This window comes from Syzygium oleosum, unplaced genomic scaffold (assembly GCF_021117445.2).
Source record: "Syzygium oleosum isolate NSW1041296 unplaced genomic scaffold, Sole_v2.1 Sole_v2.01, whole genome shotgun sequence".
Lineage (NCBI taxonomy): Eukaryota > Viridiplantae > Streptophyta > Magnoliopsida > Myrtales > Myrtaceae > Syzygium > Syzygium oleosum.
The window spans coordinates 17,658,636-17,668,998 of record NW_026607485.1 but is presented as its reverse complement, the minus strand read 5'-3'; positions in this window follow the sequence as shown (position 1 = coordinate 17,668,998).

Genomic DNA, 10,363 nt, shown 5'->3' with positions numbered 1-10,363 from the left:
GCCAACTATCACTCAAGACTGCATAAGTTATGCTAAGGGATGCGAAGCTTGTCAAAGGCACAGTCCCATTCAGCATGTTCCTACGGCCGTAATGAAACCTATCATTAAACCTTGGCCATTTAGAGGCTGGGCAATGGATATAATAGGAAAAATTTACCCCTCTTCGTTGAGGAAACATAGCTTCATTTTGGTTGCCACCGACTATTTTACCAAGTGGGTTGAAGCGGCCTCGTACAAGAATATAACACAAAAGACAGTAAAGGAGTTCATCGAGGAGCGTATTATCCATCGATTTGGCATCCCAAAATCTATAACTACGGACCAAGGCACGGCCTTTACTGGACAAGAGGTGATTAGTTTCGCCAAGGCTAGAGGCATAAAGATGATTCATTCAACTCCTTATTATGCCCAAGCCAATGGTCAGGCTGAAGCCTCCAATAAAGCCATCATCGCTCTGATTAAACGACACTTGGAGGATAATCCCAGAGAGTGGGATGTGTTGTTGTCAACTGTATTATGGGCTTATAGAACATCTAAAAAGATTGCTACAAGAACTAGCCCATATATGCTCACTTATGGACAAGAGGCAGTTCTCCCTGTTGAAGTTACGGTTCAATCCCTACGAGTCAGACTTCAAAACAACTTGGCCAAGGAGGAATATGACGAGTTAATGTACGCCAACGTTGATGAATTGGGAGAAAACAGAGCGATTGCCTTGGAAAAGTTGATCCTCCAGAAAGATAGAGTTGCCAAAGCATATAATAAACATGTAAAGCATAAATAGTTTGAAATTGGCGACTTGGTCTGGAAGGCCATTTTACCGACGAGTTTGGATAGTGAAAAGTTTGGTAAATGGTTACCAACGTGGGAAGGACCATTTGTGGTAACCGAGGCATTTGTCGGGAATGCTTATCGATTAATGGATATCGAGGGAAAGGAGTTTCCCCGTGCTATCAATGGCAAATATTTGAAGAGGTACTATCCTACTATGTGGGAGATGCGGGAAATGGAGGAAGAAGAGACTGAAGATTCCGAATAAGTCCAATTTCATTCACAAACAAAAGACAGATTACTTGAAAAAAAAAATTGGTTTTCTTTTCTTCCTTCCTCTCTCTTTCTCTCTCCCTTTCTTTCTTTCTTTCTTCTTCTTCTTCTTCATCTTTCCTTCCTTCCTTCCGATCCCAGACCCGCCAGCCGATGTTACTTCCCCAGGTCGAGACCAATGTGTTCCCTAAAGCGGGCTACGAAGTGCTGCATCGGGTCCTCCAGGCACTGGTTCTCCGTCTCAGCCTGTTCTTTGGCTTCTTCGAGGTCGGAGAGCATTTCTTCTAGGTTTGATAGCCGCTTCTCGAGCCGTTGGATGAGCTCAAGATGGGACCGCACCAGTTCATCCGACTTCTCGGCCATGGTGCCCAAGGATGTGGAAGCGGAGTTGACAAAAACCTCACAACGGGAGTCCATCAAGAGTCCAATCTCGATTTCATCCCGTTCGGGGCAAGGGACTCCTCGCTTCAGTCTCTTCTCCGCCCCCCCGGATCCGTTCAATAATTGACTCCCGATATTTGTCGAGATGCTCTTGGGAGGAGTGGAGTTGGCCCTACACATTAAAGAGTGTGTTGTACACTACATTAGCATGCTCGATCTCCTCCTTGAGGCTCTCGAACATGTGTTCCGCAATGAAGTATGCATTGATGGCCCTCCCATTGGCTCAGAAATAGGACACCCCGTGCTCGAAGACGGTCACGAATTCCTCGTAGATAGCAAGGAAAGGGTGATCGGAAGGCAGGTCTTCAGGCTTCCCTTCACGAACTAGCTTCTCGACCTTAGCTATCGCCTTGGGCTTGGTGACCAGGACGGCATAGGTTAGGCTCAGGAAGGAGATAATCTCTTTCCATAAGGCCTTGAACTGGCGAGCGCTCAGGGCTGGTGACGAGGCACTAGATTCCATCGTTGCTCGGCAGGGTAAAAGAAGGAAACTTCTATGAAAATGGGATTTAGAATTCAAAGTTGAGTGGTGAAGTCTTGATCTCAATAGACCCACTATTTATAGCCCGTGACTGGAGTCCCAACTCTTCACAAATTGGTACGAGAAGATCAGCCGACGTCACGAATATCTCGAATGGCACGTTCGTATCCGTTTGATCAGTCCAAGATACAAGGAGTGGAATGTTGCGAGTAATGGCCATTTATTCCTTGAAGGTCACGAAACAAGATTTGAGGAAAAAACGTGCCAATAATCACTCCCAGCCGTTCGATGACCTACACGCGTACTGATGAGATTCAATTACTACTCAGGCGTACATCCATGTGACGGCAAAATTGAATTACATCGGTACAAATTGATTACATTTTGTACAGATTCATTAAATGCAAGTGCAGGGGGTTGTACAGAGATGTCTTTTCGAGAGCATAAAGAAAGGATAGTTCGGTCAATAATACTGCACAGGTCATCAAAACAAGCGCAGACTATGATTATTCGGATAATACTCAAGGAAAAGGAAAAGCCGAGTAACAAAAATATTTACAGCAGTACCATCCTTGGCATTAATGACACGGAAAAAGAAAGAAAAGATGGTACTAGATGTAAATTAAATAAAATGTTGTTCAAGGCCTAGGATGAAGCTGTGAAGTTAGATTTCTCGATTATAGTTTGATTCCAGAATTTTGTCCTTTTCGGCCTGGCTATCCCCCACCTTAGTGCTCAGTTGCTTCACAATTGCTTCAAGGTCTAATATGACCTTGCTTTGATCAAAGAGCGTCGACAGAAAAATGCTTTCGTTGATGCGAAATGCCTTAAAGACCTTACGGGCCTCACCAAGCTCTTCTTCTTTGAGGCTCAGGACCCTCTCTTTGTCCTCAATGGCATTGACATATTAAAGCCCTGCCTTAAAAGCCTTCACAGTTACATCGAATGAATCAGAAAATTCATGAAGAGCAAAGTCTAAAGCTCGACAAGGCAAGGGGTAAGGTAAACTGGTCAGATAGTCAAGCAAGGACCTGGCTTTGCTTTCGAACTCTGGGAGGTCACAAATAACGTCGTACCCTTCTTTTAAGAGCTTACAAAGTTGAGCTCCTTTCGTACGAATTTCATCATGATTAACAGAAGGAAAAAAGCTGCCTACCGAAGGACGTTTACCTCCAATGACTCGAATGCTGTTAACCTGAGGAGTTTTAAGGGAGGGATGATCCATGGTAGAGCTCATTTTGTCCATTGATTCATTCATATCGGAGAACAATAATGATGGCGTGCTTGGAGATAAGGGCATATCGGACATAGGAAACCTTATGAAAGGATGTAATAATCCCATTGGAAGCAGAGTTATCCTCGATAAGGCTGAATCCAGGTCTTCAGGAAAAATCAAGACCTTATAGTCGTCCCACCATTGATTAAATAACATTGAACCATACGGGGTGCTGAAATTGTCGATAAGCTTGAACCGTCCCAGGATATATTTAGCAACCTCATTATAATACGATAGAGCATCATTCCTTAGAGACAAAGAAAGAGGGAAGTTCACTGAGTAGACGATTGGCATGGGAATACCTTGGACCAACCCAAATTGACGGGCACAGTAATGAGGATTGTATGCCTCGAAACCAATATGAAATCTTCCTCCAAAAGTAAATTCCAGTGGAAGATTGGTGGAGATGAGGACGCTTCCCCAAATATTGAGGTGTCATACTGAGCAGTCGATGGGTCACATACGAAGTTTACACCGAACTTATGAAAAATGAAGTCCTTCAAGGTAAGCAGAACACTAGGAAGTACTCCAAGACCGGAAGTCCTCCGATTGGCCGGAGGAAAATGCTACAAAATTTCCAGGGGTCAAAAACAGTCTCCATAGGTTGTTTATGTGCATCATACCAGTCGACAGGTGTAGAACCATAAGACGTGAACAATTGAGGGAAGTATGATCGAACCCAACCATGCAATATCCATAGCAGGCCAATGAAAGGGTCAGGATGTGCACTAAACAATGAAGATTGTGCATCGGAAAGGCCTTTATACAAAGCAGACAGGGCCATTCGACCTAACCCTATATTAACACCCTGAGTGAGGGCATATGCGATGTCCACAAGCCCACATGATATGGAAGTGGTACAAAAGATATATCGACAAAGCCAATAAAGTAGGAATGCAACATGTTCTTGAGAAGTTATTGGTCCGTCTGGCTTGCTAAACTCTTTGATGAAGTCATGAAATGAGAGATCAACGAAAGAAGTACCATAAAAATCTGGACATGACCACAACTTCTGATTATAAAATTCCACAAAAGGTGATAGGCCAGTCAGTGACCACATATCGAGCAAAGTGATGGTTACCAGACCAGGGGGCAGAAAAAAGCAATTCGTTGATGGCGACCAAAGACAGCAAAGAGCTCCGATGAGCCCATATTCAACAGGATATATAGAAAGACAGCTTAGTGACAAAGCCTTTTCTATTTTCGCCACCTTCCAGATGACCAATATCTCTTGTTTCATCCTTTGGTATCACCGAGAGAATTGCTCGTCATAGCATGGATACGAGTTGAAACGAGAATTCGGTGACGCCCAAGTCGAGATGCTAAGTCGGGTTTGACTTATGGGAAGAACCTCCTTATAATAACGTGGAAAATGCTCGGTAAAGATGGATGGCGGAGGTGTTGATTTGAGATGCGGGCCTAGGGTCACATGATGAGCTTCCGCATCATAATCCATAAAGGATAGGAAGAGGCGCCTTGTCGTTCAAAACTTCGAAGGTTTTCAAAACAATTCAGGCGAATGATAGCTTGAGTGTTGATTGGGGAAAAAGAAAAGTTAGCCATTGTGATGGGCCGAATGATGAAGCTGGACTACGGCTACCAGGTATTTATACTAGTCTATTTAGTCGATGAGTTAGACCCACTAACTAGCAACGTGCACATGAACGAAGGCGCAAGGCTCGGGATCCATTATTAAAGTTGGTTATGAGTAATCGTGGCATACGTGGACATCCAAGGAAAATAAAAAGTATTTTATTGAGGAGAAGGAGGTCTGCTGAACAAAAAATCGTGAACCCCTCGTAGGAGCAAGAGTAATTGAGATTCTAATCTACTCATCTCAGAAATACATGCGTTTCTACTCTGACGTTGTTCCACTGTAAGGTTCAACACTCGCATATGCTCCTTTTGTTTCAAGCCCTTCAAAACGCCGATGTGATGGTGCAATTCTTGTTTGACCTCTACCTGTTGACGAAGCTTCATCTCCCGCCGTCGACGAGTCTCTTCGAGGGCTGCAGCAAGATGTCTTTCTTTTTCGATAAGGACACCTATTTCGTCTGTAATAACCCGAAGAGACTCACGATGGGTATTTACCTCCTCACTAGCCTCCTTCACAATGTTAGCTGGCTCCTCGTGTATTTCTGTAGGAATGGCCGTCTCTTGTACTTGGCCTAGGAGTTGTTGGTATTTATTGAACATAGTCTGGAATTCCTGGGAGAAAGTCTTGAGTTGCTCCCTGAGTGCTGAAGGAAGAATAGACCCAACTTCAACATTTTCATTTCCAAGGCGATTGATGAGGAGTTTGAATTGCTCCAAGGCTGTAGCATCATACGACATCCTTGCAAGTCCTCCTATAGAGAAGTCCAAAAAGCGCGTTAGCTCCATCTTCTTATTGATTATAGCTAGTTTTGATTGGTCAGAGTGATGCGACAAGTCGTATGGATTAAACGCCAAAATAAATTCAGCTTCGTCTATGGCGTGCATTGCCTTGCCCAGATATGCGACAGATGAAGTGGCCGACTGATGGTCAGGCAAAGGAGTTGATGAGACAGGTGTCGACGATAAGGCCTCTGCAAAATTAGTCGTCGAAGTCGAGGCTACGAGCATTGGAGTGGACGTCGACGATGAGGCTGTGGAAGGATTGACCACAGTGGCTGGAGTAATGGTCCGTTGGGCCATGACACTTGTCGATGGACCACATGCTATAAAACCGGAATGATATCTCAGTATCATGGTTAAATAAGAATTGAAAACAAAGGGCAAAAGGACACTATAAGTGCCATAAGTTGTGTACGGAGATCACTTTGGTGTCATAACTTTTTTTCGGATCACTTTGGTGCCAAGTCGGAGGAAAAACGATCACTTAAGTGTAATAAGTTTTTTTTGGATCACTTCAGTGCTAAAATTTTTGAAAAACGATCACTTAAGTGCTAAAATTTTTGAAAAACGATCATTTAAGTGCTAAAATTTTTTAAAAACAATCACTTAAGTGTCAATCTCCGGGGAGCCACGTCAGCTTCAGAAATTATTAAAAAAAATGCCACGTCGGATTTCTGGCAAAAAGTTGTGTACGGCACCGGAGTTGGCACTTAAGTGATCGTTTTTCAAAAATTTTAGCACTTAAGTGACAGTTTTTCAAAAAATTTAGCACTGAAGTATCCAAAAAAAACTTATGGTACCAAAGTGAGCGTTGTACACAAGTTATGGCACTTGTAGTGTTCTTTTGCCGAAAACAAAGTAATGTTTGAAAGACATGTACCTGTCTCGGGCATAGCTGTCTCGTGTCCAGCCAGATTAAGAGCGATAGTGGTTTCTATAGTGGAGTTAAGAATTGGAGCAGTTCGGACAAGTGGAGGTGTATGAACAATTGCTGGTTCAATTGAAAAGAAAAAGGAGAATAAATAAATCAAATAAACTAGACAAGCAGAAAGTGCCAGTCAAAACAAAAGCTTACCAGGGGTTACAATAGTGGATGAACTAGGCTAGATGGTGAGTTGTGCTGGAGATACCATTGATCTGGTAACAGAGGGGCTGGAAGACACCAAGTCAGCTAGGGCTGGTGTTGTGCTGGAAATGTCAGTCGATGGAATTGAAATGTTGCTGGCTTGCTTGACAGAATGAAGATCAGTTGATGCCAAGGTAGTGACAGGATCCTGGATCGTGGGAACAGAGATGCTATCTCCTTGACTCTTATCAAAAGAAGTAAGGAGTTCTGAAGAGGCCACATTGTGTGCAGCCGGCTCAGTAGATGGCTCGACAGATAAAGTTCTGGACTTCTTTCTTGGAGAAGGAGGAGAAGACCTCTTCCTTTTCTTTTTCAACAATGATACAATTTCTTTCAATGTCTCTTCTTCATTTAGTTCAGAGATGGTGCAAAGGGGAGGAAGACCTTATAAGTAACAAACCCATATAAAAGGAGAGAATAAAGTGGGCTAACGCAGAGGAAGAAAGATAGAGGCTTACCATCAGTAGGATTTTCAGCAGCATCGACACCCTCTGTGTCAGAATCCTTTTCTGTTTCCGAGTTAAGGAATGGAAAGTTAGGAGATGCACCGGATTGAAACAGAAAAGGAACGTAGAGTGGTGGTGCCCATATCTTGGGTAATCGGCTTCTTAGAGCCATTCCGCTTCACACGATCAATCGCGGACTGGAGGGCCTCTTCGTATGCACTTTCAAATGCAAAGGAATACCACCGAGTTTGCCATTCAGTAAGGTGTTCTGGATGGGCTTTGAAACCATTAAGGAGGTCTGCACTGTAACGGGTGCGCATTGTGTTGGCAATTTCAATACAATAAAGAAGTGGACTTCGATTCTTGAGGGAGTATTCTTTCTTCTTGGTTCCTTCCGAGAAGCCCATTGAATAAGAAATTGGCATGGGAATTGCTTGCCAGAGTCCAAATTGCCTAGCACAATATTGTGGAGAATATACCTCAAACCCAGGATAGAATCGACCCTTTAATGAAGTCCATATGGGAAGATCTACTGCAGACAAGGCACAAATCCAGAAAGGACTATAGAAGTTGAATCGAGCCTGATCGAATAAATAATCAAATTCTCCATAGCCATATTTAAAGAAAATGATTTGGTCATGGTTCAGTTCAAGAAAGGCTCGAAGATAGAAGATAAAAGGAGGCGCTTGAGAAGCAATATGTCGAGAGGCACGGCTCAGCAATCGGCAGCCCAGAGGTAAAGGTAAAGGTCTTCTATACCCTTGCAGAGATAGATGGGGAAGATGACGATCACCTCTACTAAAAAGAGAAGGGAAATACAAAGCCATTCATGCTTGAAGTATCCAAAAAGCGCCCGAGATGGTTCCAAAATCCCTAAACTTCATTACCCGAGAGGCGTGAGTAAAGCCTCTGTACAAAACTGCAAGAACAAGAGGGGCCAATGCAAGGCGTTTTCCCATGGCTAAGGCTACGGTAATTTGCAGATAGTCTTTGCAAACATTAAGGGCAGGACTAAAGAACACGTATTTTGATAGCCAAAAAAGCAAGAAAAGAATACGCTCGTCCTGGGTAACAGGACCCGAAGTTCGGTAAAATCGAGATAAAAAATTGCTATATGCCAGAACATCCTCAGAAATAAAATGAGTGGGCAGTACAGGCAAATCCTCGACAGCATGACCGACCAGTTCAAAACCCACTATAGCAAATACATCGAGCATAGTGATAGACATGTGTTTCCAAGGGAAAAAGAAGCAATTGCTGGAAGAAAACCAGAAAGTGATGGCGGAACCCAATAGCCTGCGTTCCAGGTCATAAGATGACATACTGACCTCGAAAGCAACGTCAATCCCAGCAGCCGTCCATAAAAGTTGAGTTTCTTGATCGGCCTTCAAGTGAATAAACCATCTGTGAAAATCCTCTTCGTAAGAAGGGAAACCTCGAAATCGAGAAGACCCGGTGGACCATACATCCGTGATGGAAGAATGTTGCAGTGCCAAAGTTTCACTATGCTTATACGGGAAATGGAATTGGAGATTTACGGGAATATTAAAATGGTCCATGAAACTGGGGCCTAGAGAGAAACAATTGGCTTCATCCTCGACAGCTTTCAATAAAAGGAAAGAACAATTATCAATGCGCGGGTCTTCTTTGAACTTGTCAAAAGCCGCGATGTAGTTGCCAGCAGAATATTCAGACTTTTTGGACGCCATGAGAAATGATGGATCAAGATCGGAAAAGGTTCAAGAAGGGATTTTTAGGGTTTAAGGAAGAAGACACGGCGATGAAACGAAGCTCTTGCAAAAATACAGGATGAAGAAGACGATTCGAAAAGCCGCGATTGTTTAAAGAAAATACAAGGTGACGTGTCCAAAGAATATTGGATGAAAAATTCATATTGGCTGCTCGAAAGGATGACAGGGGACAAAAAGGCATGATCATCGCCTAGGGATTCGTACACGGACAAGGTATATCTTTAAAAGAAATAAATTCAAATTTATTCCTTTTAAAAGGGGGCATATGTTGACACCCAGAATTACCCCTGGCGGGAGCGGGCCAATTGCAAGTCACAAAGGACGTAAAACACGGCCCACATAGCATGAATCCGGAGAAAGGCCGTGAGTCAGGCCTAGAGGCATCGGAAAGATTTGGAGCAGTTATCGATAGGACATGTCAGAGAAGTGTCGACAGGTTGACAAGTCTAAGATCACAAGCCTTGCACATGACATCGACAAATCCAAGATCATGAGCCTTGCACATGACGTCGACAAGTCCAAGATCACGAGTCTTGCACGTGATGTCGACAAGTCCAAGATCACGAGCTTTGCATGTGATGTTGATGAGTCTGAGATCATGAATTAATCACGTGGTGTTACATTTCCACGTGTCAAAAGGTAAAAACATGACCGTGGGCGTGAAGATCAAGGAAGCTAAATAATGAAACGTGGGAAACAGCAGGGAATAAAGAGACGCGTGGAAGAAAATCAGCTATTACGTGATGCCCAAGGAGCATAAGCAACATCAACAAGTCAGGAAGCGGTTAAAGTGTGAAACGTAAGGAAGTGAAAAACAACTTTCAAGGAGAAGTAGCGATTACCAGGCTGCTCTATAAATACTCAAGGATTTCCAACGTAGGAGAGACCCCCGAACAAGACAACACACTTCTTATCTATCTTTATTTTCGGCACAATAGGAGTAGTAGTAGTTACAGCTTTCAGATTCCACGTCGTAGATTCAATTCCGGCGCGAGTCTTTGTCAGGTCCAGCATTGTTGATTAAATTCCAATGCTGTGCCACCAGTTCAACGTCATCAATTAGATTCCGGCGTTGTGCTTGAAATATAACTGTTGATTGGATTCCAGCCATATTCTCTCAGGTCACGTCATTGATTAGATTTTGGCGTACCTGGAATTGCAATGTTGTGTACTGGTTGTGTCATTGATTGGATTCCGATATAGCTTGGTCTTGGCATTTACAAGTTGTTATCCTATTGTTAGTATTGTTGAGTTGGGTGTATTATCGAGTTAAGTTGTAAGGCACAAGTTGGGTTTAATAGACGCATTTGACATTCTCTGTCCGAACTTGATTCAAGACCCTAGTCCCCTCTAATAAAATCCGAAACGTAGCGTTCGATGAAAGATTTTCGAAGGAATAAAACCGGCGAAACAACGACTAAG